Source organism: Balaenoptera ricei, chromosome 1 (assembly GCF_028023285.1).
Source record: "Balaenoptera ricei isolate mBalRic1 chromosome 1, mBalRic1.hap2, whole genome shotgun sequence".
Classification (NCBI taxonomy): Eukaryota; Metazoa; Chordata; class Mammalia; order Artiodactyla; family Balaenopteridae; genus Balaenoptera; species Balaenoptera ricei.
In genome coordinates, this window is record NC_082639.1 from 103,655,352 (window position 1) to 103,670,339 (window position 14,988).

Below are 14,988 nucleotides of genomic sequence, written 5' to 3' on the forward strand. Positions count from 1 at the left end.
CTCATGCTCTCTCAGTGCCAGTAGGAGGGCAGTTTCCAAAAGTTATTGGGCTCATACTACTTTTAATCTTTATAATGACCTACAAGATTAATGCATTTTTATCCCCAAGTGGGTTAGTATCTCATTTTCACATCTCTGCTTCCTTGCCCCTACATGTCCAACAACTTTGAAAAGCTCTATTTTTAATTCTCACTGAAATAATATCATAAAAATATTAAAGGTAATTTTGAAAGTAAATTTAACCTCTAATTTCATCATTCTAGGCCTTTTTAAATTTTTTCAAATTTTTGCTATGTATATAAATAATTATTCTAAATTAATCATAACATATATGCACATCTGTGTTTTGTTACATAACATCAGAAACATTTTTATGGCATTCAAACATTAAATTTTCATTTGGGAATAATATTTAGTATTCTATTGAGAAGGTAAACAATAACTTACTTAACCACGTCCATATTATTGGATATTTATTTTTCAGTTTTAACTGATATCATGTGCAATGATACATTTATTAAAGCTAAGTTTAAAATTTTACATTTAGAGATTGGTTGAAGATGGCAGAGTAGAAGGACGTGCACTCACTCCCTCTTGTGAGAGCACCGGAATCACAACTAACTGCTGAACAATCATCAACAGGAAGACACTGGAATTCACCAAAAAAGATACCCCACATCCAAAGACAAAGGAGAAGCCTCAGTGAGACGGTAGGAGGGGCAAAATCACAATAAAATCAAATCCCATAACTGCTGGATGGGTGACTCACAAACTGGAGAACACTTATACCACAGGAGTCCACCCACTGGAGTGAAGGTTCCCAACCTGGGGGTCCGGCAATGGTAGAAGGAATTCCTAGAGAATCAGACTGAAGGCTAGTGGGATTTGATTGCAGGAATTCGACAGGACTGCGGGAAACAGAGACTCCACTCTTGGAGGGCACATACAAAGTAGTGTGCACACCGGGACCCAGGGGAAGCAGCAGTGATCCCAGAGGAGACTGAACCAGACCTACCTGCTAGTGTTGGAGGGTCTCCTGCAGAGGCGGGGGTGGCTGTGTCTCACCATGAGGACAAGGACACTGGCAGCAGAAGCTCTGGGAAGTACTCCTTGGCGTGATCCCCCCCAGAGTCCGCCATTAGCCACACCAAAGAGCTGGGTAGGCTCCAGTGTTGGGTCACCTCAGGCCAAACAACCAACAGGGAGGGAACCCAACCCCACCCATCAGCAGACAAGAGGATTAAAGCTTTACTGAGCTCTGCCCACCAGAGAAACACCCAGCTCTACCCACCACCAGTCCCTCCCAACAGGAAACTTGCACAAGCCTCTTAGATAGCCTCATCCACCAGAGGGCAGACAGCAGAAGCAAAAAGAACTAAAATCCTGCAGCCTGTGGAAGAAAAACCACATTCACAGAAAGATAGAAAGATGAAAAGGCAGAGGGCTATGTACCAGATGAAGGAACAAGATAAAAGCCCAGAAAAACAACTAAATGAAGTGGAGATAGGAAACCTTCCAGAAAAGAATTCAGGATAATGATAGTGAAGATGATCCAGGACCTCAGAAAAAGAATGGAGGCAAAGATAGAGAAAATGCAAGAAATGTTTAACAAAAACCTAGAAGAATTTAAGAACAAACACCTAGAAGAATTAGAGAACAAACAAAGAGAGATGAACAATACAATAACTGAAATGAAAAATACACTAGAAGGAATCAATAGCAGAATAACTGAGGCAGAAGAATGTATAAGTGATCAGGAAGACAGAATGGTAGAATTCACTGTCACGGAACAGAATAAAGAAAAAAGAATGAAAAGCAATGAAGACAGCCTAAGAGACCTCTGGGACAACATTAAACGTACCAACATTCGCATTATAGGGGTCCCAGAAGGAGAAGAGAGAGAGAAAGGACCCGAGAAAATATTTGAAAAGATTATAGTTGAAAACTTCCCTAACATGGGAAAAGAAATAGCCACCCAAGTCCAGGAAGCACAGAGAGTCCCAGGCACGATAAACCCAAGGAGAAACACACCGAGACACACAGAAATCAAACTGACAGAAATTAAAGACAAAGAAAAATTTTGAAAGCAGCAAGGGAAAAATGACAAATAACATACAAGGGAACTCCCATAAGGTTAACAGCTTATTTCTCTGCAGAAATTCTACAAACCAGAAGGGAGTGGCATGATATATGTAAAGTGATGAAAGGGAAAAACCTACAACCAATATTACTCTACCCAGCAAGGATCTCATTCAGATTTGGCGGAGAAATCAAAAGCTTTACAGACAAGCAAAAGCTAAGAGAATTCAGCACCACCAAACCAGCTCTACAACAAAAGCTAAAGGAACTTCTCTAAGTGGGAAACACAAGAGAAGAAAAGGACCAACAAAAACCAATCCATAACAATTAAGAAAATGGTAATAGGAACATACATATCAATAACTACCTTAAACGTGAATAGATTAAAAGCTCCAACCAAAAGACACATGTTCACTGAATGGATACAAAACCAAGACCCATATATATGCTGTCTACAAGAGACCCACTTCAGACCTAGGGACACATACAGACTGAAAATGAGGGGATGGAAAAAGATATTCCATGCAAATGGAAATCAAAAGAAAGCTGGAGTAGCAATACTCATATCAGATAAAATAGACTTTAAAACAAAGAACGTTATAAGAGAGAAGGAAGGACACTACATAATGATCAAGGGGTCAATCCAAGAAGAAGATATAACAATTATAAATATATATGCACCCAACATAGGAGCAACTCAATACCTAAGGCAACTGCTAACAGTTATAAAAGAGGAAATCGACAGTAACACAATAATAGTGGGGGACTTTGACACCTCACTTACACCAATGGACAGATCATCCAAACAGAAAAGTAATAAGGAAAAACAAGCTGTAAATGACACAATAGACCACACAGATTTAATTGATATTTATAGGACATTCCAACCAAAACCAGCAGATTACACTTTCTTCTCAAGTGCATGTGGAACATTCTCCAGGACAGATCACATCATGGGTCACAAATCAAGCCTCAGTAAATTTAAGAAAATTCAAATCATATCAAGCATCTTTTCTGACCACAATGCTATGAGATTAGAAATCAATTGCAGGGAAAAGAACGTAAAAAACACAAACACATGGAGGCTAAACAATACGTTACTAAACAACCAAGAGATCACTAAAGAAATCAAAGAGGAAATCAAAAAAAACTAGAGACAAATTACAACGAAAACACAATGATCCAAAACCTATGGGATGCAGCAAAAGCAGTTCTAAGAGGTAAGTTTATAGCAATACAAGCCTACCTCAAGAAACAAGAAAAATCTCAAATAAACAATCCAACCTTACACCTAAAGGAACTAGAGAAAGAAGAACAAGCAAAACCTGAAGTCAGTAGAAGGGAAGAAATCATAGAGACCAGAGCAGAAATAAATGAAATAGAAACAAAGAAAACAATAGCAAAGATCAATAAAACTAAAAGCTGGTTCTTTGAGAAGATAAACAAAATTGATAAACCATTAGCCAGACTCATCACGAAAAAGAGGGAGAGGACTCAAATCAATAAAACTAGAAATGAAAAAGGAGAAGTTACAACAGACACTGCAGAAATACAAAGCATCCTAAGAGACTACTGCAAGCAACTCTATGCCAATAAAATGGACAACCGAGAAGAAATGGACAAATTCTTAGAAAGGTATAACCTTCCAAGACTGAACCAGGAAGAAACAGAAACTATAAACAGACCAATCACAAGCAATGAAATTGAAACTGTGATTAAAAATCCTCCAACAAACAAAAGTCCAGGACCACATGGCTTCACACGTGAATTCTATCAAACATTTATAGATGAGCTAACACCCATCCTTCTCAAACTCTCCCAAAAAACTGCAGAGGAAGGAACACTCCCAAACTCATTCTATGAGGCCACCATCACCCTGATACCAAAACCAGACAAAGATACTATAAAAAAAGAAAATTACAGACCAAGATCACTGATGAATATAGATGCAAAAATCCTCAACAAAATTCTAGCAAACAGAATCCAACAACATATTAAAAGGATCATACACCATGATCAAGTGGGATTTATCCCAGGGATGCAAGGATTCTTCAATATATGCAAATCGATCAATGTGATACACTGTATTAACAAATTGAAGAATAAAAACCACATGATCATCTCAATAGATTCAGAAAAAGCTTTTGACAAAATTCAGCACCGATTTATGATAAAAACTCTCCAGAAAGTGGGCACAGAGGGAACCTACCTCAACCAAATAAAGTCCATATATGAGAAACCCACAGCCAACATCATTCTCAATAGTGAAAAACTGAAAGCATTTCCTCTAAGACCAGGAACAAGACAAGGATGTCCACTTTCACCACTATTATTCAACATAGTTTTGGAAGTCCTAGCCATAGCAATCAGAAGAAAAAGAAATAAAAGGAATAGAAATTGGAAAAGAAGAAGTAAAACTGTCACTGTTTGCAGATGACATGATACTATACATAGGGAATCCTAAAGATGCCACCAGAAAACTACTAGAGCTAATCAATGAATTTGGTAAAGTTGCAGGATACAAAATTAATGCACAGAAATCTCTTGCATTCCTATACGCTAATGATGAAAAATCTGAAAGGGAAATTAAGGAAACACTCCCATTTACCATTGCAACAAAAAGAATAAAATACCTAGGAATAAACCTACTTAGGGAGACAAAAGACCTGTATGCAGAAAACTATAAGACAATGATGAAAGAAATTAAAGATGATACCAACAGATGGAGAGATATACCATGTTCTTGGATTGGAAGAATCAATATTGTGAAAATGACTATACTACCCAAAGCAATCTACAGATTCAATGCAATCCCTATCATATTACCAATGGCATTTTTTATGGAACTAGAACAAAAAATCTTAAAATTTGTATGGAGACACAAAAGACCCCAAATAGCCAAAGCAGTCTTGAGGGAAAAAAACGGAGCTGGAGGAATCAGACTCCCTGACTTCAGACTATACTACAAAGCTACAGTAATCAAGACAATATGGTACTGGCACAAAAACAGAAACATAGGTCAATGCAACAAGATAGAAAGCCCAGAGATAAACCCACGCACCTATGGTCAACTAATCTATGACAAAGGAGGCAAGGATATACAATGGAGAACAGACAGTCTCTTCAATAAGTGGTGCTGGGAAAACTGGACAGCTACATGTAAAAGAATGAAATTAGAACACTCCCTAACACCATACACAAAAATGAACTCAAAATGGATTAGAGACCTAAATGTAAGACTGGACACTATAAAACTCATAGAGGAAAACATAGGAAGAACACTCTTTGACATAAATCACAACAAGATATTTTTTGATCCACCTCCTAGTGTAATGGGAATTAAAACAAAAATAAACAAATGGGACCTAATGAAACTTAAAAGCTTTTGCACAGCAAAGGAAACTACAGACAAGATGAAAAGACAACCCTCAGAATGGGAGAAAATATTTGCAAATGAAGCAACTGACAAAGGATTAATCTCCAAAATTTACAAGCAGCTCATGCAGCTCAATATTAAAAAAAAAAACACAACCCAATCCAAAAATGGGCAGAAGATCTAAATAGACATTTCTCCAAAGAAGACACACAGATGGCCAAGAAGCACATGAAAAACTGCTCAACATCACTAATTATTAGAGAAATGCAAATCAAAACTACAATGAGGTATCACCTCACACCGGTCAGAATGCTCATCATCACAAAATCTACAAACAATAAATGCTGGAGAGGGTGTGGAGAAAAGGGAACCCTCTTGCACTGTTGGTGGGAATGTAAATTGATACAGCCACTATGGAGAACAGTATGGAGGTTGCTTTAAAACCTAAAATGGAATTACCATATGACCCAGCAATCCCACTACTGGGCATATACCCAGAGAAAACCATAATTCAAAAAGACACATGCACCCCAATGTTCATTGCAGCACTGTTTACAGTAGCCAGGTCATGAAAGCAACCTAAATGCCCATTGACAGATGAATGGATAAAGAAGGTGTGGTACATATATACAATGGAATATTACTCAGCCATAAAAAGGAATGAAATTGGGTCATTTGTGGAGACGTGGATGGATCTAGAGACTGTCATACAGAGTGAAGTAATTCAGAAAGAGAAAAAAAATATCATATATGAACACATATATGTGGAACCTAGAAAAATGGTACAGATCAACTGGTTTGCAGGGTGGAAATAGAGACACAGATGTAGAGAACAAACGTATGGACACCAAGGGTGGAAAGTGGCGGGGGGGTGGTGTGATGAACTGGGAGATTGGGATTGACATATATACACTAATATGTATAAAATGGATAACTAATAAGAACCTGCTGTATAAAAAAATAAATAAAATAAAATTCAAAAATTCAAAAAAAGTTTTACATTTATGCCTGTTAAATTTAACTTCATTAGTTTTTGCCAATTACTACAACATATCAACAGATTTTTGAATTTTGACTTTCCTAATGTACTGTGTGATTCATGGTTTTGATGTCACTAACTAAGGCATTGGAAATGACAGACCCAAAGGCAAAAGATTGAAGAGGTTTATGTGCCAAAACGTATGCACTGGAATAGCATCAAAATAGCATCATCCATGATATTTTCAAGCTGGTAATAGCCCAAATGTCCATTGGTTGTACAATGGACAAATTAATCATGGTATACTTACAGATGGAGTACTATACAGGAACAAACATGAATGAACTGCACTAGTGTGATTACTTGAATAAATCTTGCAAACATGGTGTTAAGAAGCCAGACACAAAAGAATACATACTCTATGTTTATAAAGTTAGAAACAGACAAAGCCGGGTTTGAGCCCTGGTCCGGGACGATCCCACGTGCTGTGGAGCAACTAAGCCCGTGCGCCACAACTACTGAAACCCGCACGCCTAGAGACCATGCTCTGCAACAGGAGAAGCCACCGCAATGAGAAGCCCATGCACCGCAATGAAGAGTAGCCCAGCCCCGCTCACCGCAACTAGAGAAAGCCCACGTGGAGCAACAACGACCCAACACAGCCAATAAATAAATGAATAAATAAAAACAGGCAAATCCAATTTATGATGCTAGGTATCAATATACTTGTTATCTTTAGGGATGAGTTAGTGATTGGGAAATTGTGTGAGGTGGGCCCTCGAGATGCTGATGGATGCTTCATTCGTAGACCCAGATGATTACATGGGTGAGCTTACTTGGTGATAATTCATCAAGCTGTACACTTAGGGATTGTGAATTTTTCTGCATGTATCTTAGGCTTCAATAAAAAGTTAATTTAAAAAAATAGTGATAGGAATAATGAACTCAAAGGACTTCCCTGGTGGTCCAGTTGTTAAGACTCTGTCTTTCCAATGCAGGGGGCATGGGTTTGATCCCTGGTCAGGGAACTAATACCCCACGTGCTGTGCGGTGTGGCCAAAAATATTTTTAAAATTAAAAAAAATTTAAAAAAGAATAATGAACTCAAGAGCTCATAGTGATGTTATCAAGTATATTTAAATCAATTAAAAATAGTAATACAGGATTGGAGCTAGACTGAGGTGGTAGATAGTGAGTTCAGTTTGAATATATTGAAACTGAAGTGTTGGGAGGATGTGCAGTTGAAAATGTTCAGCAAATAGTTTTATATATGGGTCCAGGGCTCAAGGGAGAGAGCTGGGCCAGAGAGTGATATTTAGGAGTCATAAGCATATTGATAGTAATTGAAACCGTGGGAGTGGATGAGATTATTCACAGACAAGCACAAAGCAACGTGATGAGAGAACTTTGGAAGATTACCAAGACTTAGAGAAAGAAAGCTCATGATGGAGGTGAAGACATCCAGAGAGAGAGAGAAGATTTAAGAGAGGGCAGTGGCAGGAAAACCAGGGGAGGAAGAAACTTTTCAGAGGAGGGGACGGCCAACAGGGTCAAATGCCAGAGACAGAAAAGGGTAGATAGGGACGAAGAGGTCTCCATCAGGTGTAATAGCTTGGTCAAAAGTGACTTTGGTGAGCGTAGAATCAGTGGCATCATCAGATCTGAGATGGGTTGTCTACAAGGTTTATCATCTAGGAAGATGGCAGAGTTTGGAGAAGAGAGGAAAAAATTAAATTAAGCTGGATGCCGAAGTATTCAGTGAAGGAAACATTCTATGAAGTGGTTGAGAGAGTCCTTTTATGATGAAGGTAGTTCTGCTTGAAACTGAAAAACAGACAACAGCTCTCTCCACTTGGCTGCCTAAGCTTTACCTCTTGCAGTCTGAATGGTTGTCTTTGTACCCAGTTATCCTTGTGTCCTCGGGCAGCAGAGTACTCTCATCTCCCACCCTGTCTGACAACTTTCCCTGCCCCTTGTTGTCCAATGACTCTACATTCTGGCTATTCACAATCTTTTTCTAAACTAAACATTTTCCTCCTCCAGCCCCAAACTTCAGATTCCTCTTGGACTTTCTGTTATATTCTAAAGCCAAATCCAGTTTCTCTCTCCTGGGGGAGATTAAGGTATGTTTTATTAACTTATGAACATATCAACTACACAGCAGAAGTCTGCAGAGAGAGAAGCTGTCCCAGACTCATGGGAAAATTGGGATTCTTGATTGGTCACTGAGGTCCTGACTCCAGACGTGTACTGTGTGCCCATAACCACCATGCTCAGAGGTTCCTGTGTTCATGGGACTTATCCTGTCACGTGAATAGAACATGAATGGGTGGGTGTACAGAAGGAATGGGGATCAATGTTTTAGTCCTTTCCCCTAAGGCTTTGATTTTATCCTCCACCTTCTGAGCAAAAGAAAAACAATCCCCAAAACCACTTCTCACTTCCTCTTTTACTTGGTTACCGCGTTCTCTATCCATTCCTCCTTTTGGGGTTCACTCCAGTAGGTGGCACAAGCTAGATTGAGAATTCAGTGAATCAGAGTGTGGGAAAAGCCTAGGACAATGTCTAACATGCCCCACATGTTGGTTTCCTTTCTCCTGAAGTGGAAAATCTGGCATTAGGTTCTGTCCAATCAGTTCCCATGGGTGTATCTTTCTAACTTTGGGACTCATTCCAATAAATGTTTGACCTAATTAAAGAAGCATTTATAATCTGTCTATGAAACAGAAACAGAATCACGGACATGGACAATAGACTGGTGGTTGCCAAGGGGGAGGGAGGTGGGAGAGGGATGGAGTGGGAGTTTGGGGTTAGCAGATGCCAACTATTATACATAGAATAGATAAAACAACAAGGTCCTACTGTACAGCACAGGGAACTATATTCAATATCCTGTGATAAACCATAATGGAAAAGAATATGAAAAAGAACATAGATAGGTATAACTGAGTCACTTTGCTATACAGCAGTAATTAACACAACATTGTAAATAAAAAAAAAGAAGCATTTATAAAGCACCTATTGTGTATACACAGCAACATGGGAAATATACAGAAGCAAGTATAATAGGCTGAACAATGTCCCCCAAAGATAACAGGAACTGGTAATATTACCTTATTTGGAAAAAGGGTCTTGGCAGATGTGGTTAAATTAAGGATCCTGAGAGGAAGAAATTATCCTGCATTATCTGGGTGGATCATAAATGCAATTATATGTATCTTTATATTAATACCTGTACATGCTTATACAGGGAGGATGAGGAAGATTAGACACGTACACACAGAGGACAAGGCAATGTGAAGACATAGCAGAGAGATTTGAAGATACTGGCCTTGAAAACTGGATGATGCAACCGCAAGCCAAGGAACGCTGCCAACCACTGGAAGCTGGAAGAGGCAAGGAACAGATTCTCCCTGAGAGCCTCGGGAGGAAACACGGCCCTGCAAACACCTTGATTTTGGTCCAGTGCTACTGATTTCAGACTTCTGGCTCCAGAACTGTGAGAGAATAAATTTCTATTGCTTTAAGTCACCGAGTTTGTAATACTGTGTTACAGCAGCCACAGGAACTAATACATCTAATAACAGACTGGTTAACAGCCCAACAATCTGGAACAGAGACAAGAATGGAGTGTGCTGACTTAAACACACACACACAAATAAAACCAACAATACAGGGTGACGGGGTGAAATCTAATGTTGAAATGCGCTAGTATCTTATGGTGTCGATGGCTTAGTTCCTGTGGAATCGTTGGTGGTCTTTCAATGCCTCTAACTCAGCACTGAAAGCTTACCTCACACATGACATCACTTGTAGTGACAAGACCCAGCACAGGACCAAGCAGAGCCTCAAGCTTAACAAAGACAGGAGTTGTGTTGGGGCTCTGGGAAGGAAACCATTCTCAGAAATATTGCTGAGGCTGGAACTCTTGTCAGGAGTGAACAGAAAAGGAGTAAAACTGACTTTTTGTTTGAAGTACCCAGCTGGATAATGTGCAGGTCCAACGGCCTAGGGTAGAGCTGGAGGTTACCCAGCAACAGAGAGGCAAGTGGGCTCCGGGGGAGTGACCTGGAGACTGAGGAATCCCGCTGAATGCTGGCAGGTCGTAGCTCTCTAGTTACCATCAGAGCCCTGAGGATAGTGATGATTTATTGCATCTTTAAAAGGTAAATATTATTTAATTGTAGAAAGGAAAGACTTGATTGAATTTCATTGGCACTATCAATAAGAACATGAGAAATGTAACCCTAGGTGATGAGAATGAATAAATTCTCTCAGCATCACTGACCAAGATGACCAACAGAGGTACCCATGGAGGTTTGTGGGTGGACACTCTCAAAAGGTTGGGGATATGTACTTCTCCCCCCAGACGCCTCTACCTCCCCTAAAGAATAATCCGTTGTTAATACCATTAGCATCCATTCATCTTGTGATCCTTTGATTTGCAGATTTAGGACAAGGACTCTGGCTATTGTGTTTTCTGCTTAGATGTTGGAAAAGGCAAGGCTTCCATTCAGAACTCAGGAATGGTCCGTGGTACCTTCATAACGTACTTCAAGCAGTCCCAGATTGAGGTCCCTCTTAGCGCAAGCCTTGTCTCCATGACAGCTTATTTCCTGTTGCCCTCTGCTATTGAGAACAACGTGAGCTGTTCCAGTGGCCAGTATATTATACCACCTCTGCTTGTGATTGCGTAGCTTGAATTAACCTTCCTGTGATTTAGAACCTGATGGGTCTGAATTTCATTATAGATATTGACTTCCACGCTCTTCTTCTCTGCTGGGGCACAGGGATTCACTTGGAGGGATGCTGTAATTACTATGTAGATTGCTTTCCTATCATTTGATTGAAACTTCAGGAAGAAGGAAGGTCATTAATGTAACTTCTTCTTCAATTTCTCATTTTAGGAAATCTGGAAGCAGAGCCAGGTATAATTCAGCCTACTGAGCCACTCTCCTTGGAAAGCATAAACAGAGCACAGAAGTTAGTTCTGAAATGGATTGTAACCACGAGTCAGAGAAATTCTCAAAAGACCCATTTCTTGGAAAGAAATTTGCCAAATGGAGCAGGATTCACAGCTGCTCTTTAGGGTCTGTATTCCCCAGGGGACTGTTCTCACAACCCCACCTGCTTTGTCATCCAGCCAGGGGTGGCAAGTAGAGGGAGGCCTTTCTCCATCTCATGGCCGGTGTGAGGGTGGGCACTGCGGAGGCGAGTGCATGGGTCACCCTATGGTTCTCTTTAGAAAGAGAGCTGCAGGGGGCTTCCCTGGTGGCGCAGTGGTTGAGAGTCTGCCTGCCAATGCAGGGGACACGGGTTCGAGCCCTGGTCTGGGAAGATCCCACATGCCGCGGAGCAACTAGGCCCGTGAGCCACAACTACTGAGCCTGCGCGTCTGGAGCCTGTGCTCTGCGACAAGAGAGGCCGCGATAGTGAGAGGCCCGCGCACCGCGATGAAGAGTGGCCCCCACTTGCCACAACTAGAGAAAGCCCTCGCGCAGAAACGAAGACCCAACACAGCCATACATACATACATAAAAAAAAAAAGAATGTAAGCAGACAAGAACCTCATTAAAATATTAAAAGAAAGAGAGCTGCAGTTTGTGTCAGACCCACGAGGAGGAAAACATGCATTTCCAATGCACTGCCCATGTCCTTCTGTCCCCAAAGCCCACTCAGCGTCAGCCACTAACAGTAAGTCAAGTCTGTAGAAGGCAAGAGATTTGTCAGGCCAAATTCTCCACTGCAGCTTTTGGTCACAATACACTGAAGTGGGCATGGCACTGTGATTTCACTTCATTCTCCTCACCCAAGCAATATACCAAGGATGATATTAAGGACATTTACTGAAATATCAAGATAGAAAGAGATCAGAAAGAATCGAGATATCCAATAACAAAAACTGGTTAAATAGAGTGCATCTACGTAATGGGATACCATATAGCCAGTAAAAAAGAAAGAAGTTGGTTAACATACACTGATATCAAGTTACTTCAAAATACATTAAGTGAAAAAAGCAGGGTGCAGAAAGTATGTATAACAGGAACATTTTATGTAAATACTATACATCCTAGTACATTCATACAATTTTTTCTAGAATGTTCAAGAAAGTGTCAACAGTGGTTTCTTTTGGTGAGATAGAGATTTTTACTTTTATTTCTTTCTTTATATTTTTTTAATACTAAGTATACATTGCTCTTAACTTTATAACATTTTCCCCAAGTTTTCCTGGCCATCCCTCAGAGGATCTTTCCAGACTCTTCCTCTTGATTGCAGGGTGACCTTCTAGGGTTGTACACAAGCACCCAGCCCAGGGGACAAGTAGGGGCTGAAATTCAGCCTGAGGTGTCCTTGCCTGGCTGTGAATCCCGGCACCAGGTTGCATACACACAGAGGCCCATCTTTTCCTAAGTCCCAAAATGCCACCATACAGGCTGGTGCACACAGCTCTTCATTTTACCTTTCACTGCTGGCAACTCTTTATTTGTCACACAGTTTGATTTGGTTCTTGCTCCTAACCTGTCCCCCTCAACTTCAGACCATCCTTCACATCCTAGTCTCCTACCCCCTAGTCTAGGGCTCAGTCCAACTCCAGGCCCACCCACTGCCATGCCCAGCCCTGAACTCAAGCAGCATTCAGGGCTATAAAACTAGCTATGTGCACAGAACTTTCTAGGGAGAAAGTTACCTCAAGCACAGGTGTGCCCAGGCACAGTGAGAATTGGGGGTCTGGAGCTCAGGTGGGACCGTGTGTGGCAGGCAGGTGTATGCATGTGAGGACAGCAGAAGGGCTTGGGAGTGGCAGAAACATTGCTGGGGCCATCTGCGGGCTTCGAGCAGCTTGGCTGGGTGGCCTCTTGACTCACCTGAAATAAAGTCAGGCGAACATATTCATGTTGCCCCAACTTCTGCATGTGAATGTGCCAATATTTATCACTCACAAAGAGTCAGCTCTTAATCATCCACACAAATGGCAGTGAGCATTGGCACTTATCATTCAAAATAGCAGATGATCACAAAATTAGGGCTTTGGAGAGCTCTCCTTGGAATGTAATTGGTGATTCTTTTTAATGTAGATTTTTTTCCAGCATAGATTTGCTTGAATTACAATTAACTTGTGTTCTCTGTTTCATATCTACTGAATATAGTAGGACTGAAGGAAGATAGAGCAAAACTACCAGAGATTAAATAAATTAACCAGAGATTAAAGATTTGTTTTGGATGATCAGCATGGAAGGGCTGAGTTCACTCTATTTAAAAACATACTTAGGTTTCTCTCTCTGTTATAACATAGCAGCCTTTCTGCAAAACTAAATATTCAACCCAAGGCCAAAGAAGCATTTCTTCAAAATGTTTTCTTATCTTTAATAAAATTCTTTTGTGTGTGTGGTATTAGCAAATATGATTTTATAAAGCATCCAAAACCTTCTCTTATTTTAGTAGTAATCACTTGAATCTCTAATAAGTCAGCTTCAACCCACTTTCTCTGGTCTAACCTTCAGAGGGAAGCATCGCTAGCTTATGAACTTTTAGGATGTTGGCACTAGATACCACTAAGTAAGGCTTGCTGCATTGTCATTAACTACAAACATAAACGGAACTTCACATTTTGCCTGTAGATTTTCAGGCTTAAGGTATCAGGAGAATGGGGTTTTCCAATACATTGATTACGTGCTCTATCTGTGTGTGTATGTGTGTATACTCATCTTTTGTGATAGTTATACCTGATATATAGAATATGGGCACATTTTATCAGGTAACATATCCACAGACCAATACTGTTCCTCACATGACAGAATTAAATTCACATATTAATGAATGGCACTATCAATATGACCCGTCCTCTAAAAAGTATAAAATAGATCATTGCTTTCTACAACTATCAGAGTATTGAGAAGCAGTAAGTTTTCCTTCTTTCTCTTTCATATTTTCATGGGGTCTCTACTGCCCCACACCCAGCAGTCTATTTACTACAAGTGACCCCAGAGTTTATACCTCGGGAAGGGATAAGCAGTGTCAGCCTAGGCCATATACAGGCACATGACTCAAATACAAGCTGCAGCTTGGGGCTCGCCGGATGAGTTGGTCAGGAGAGAAATGTCAATTTGAGCAGATGTGTTTTCTGTTTTTATAATACAGCTTAGAGAAATGGAATGGTTGTCATAGTGTAGGAGTTTTAGCGAGAGTTTTAAATTCAATAGAGAAGGAACCAAGAGGCACATAAACAAGCAAGGAATGAGAAAGGCATTGCAGAATTTAGCAAGAAACTGATGCTTCCCCCTCATCCTTTACTAAAAAGATTTTTAAGAAGCAGTGATAATAGCTCCAATTGCTACCAGCAAATGCCATGCAGAGACGACCAGAGTTGTTTTTTTGATTAGAGGAGCCTGGCTTGTAAGCAGCTTACTGTTTCATGCTTGAGAGTAAGAATGGCCGAGTCAGGTTGGTCCGGGTTTACAGGCAGAATTGGCCACTTACTGGCTAGGTGACCTTGGACAAGAGGTCCATTTCCTTATCTATAAAATGGGGTTAATAATAGCACCTATCTAATAAG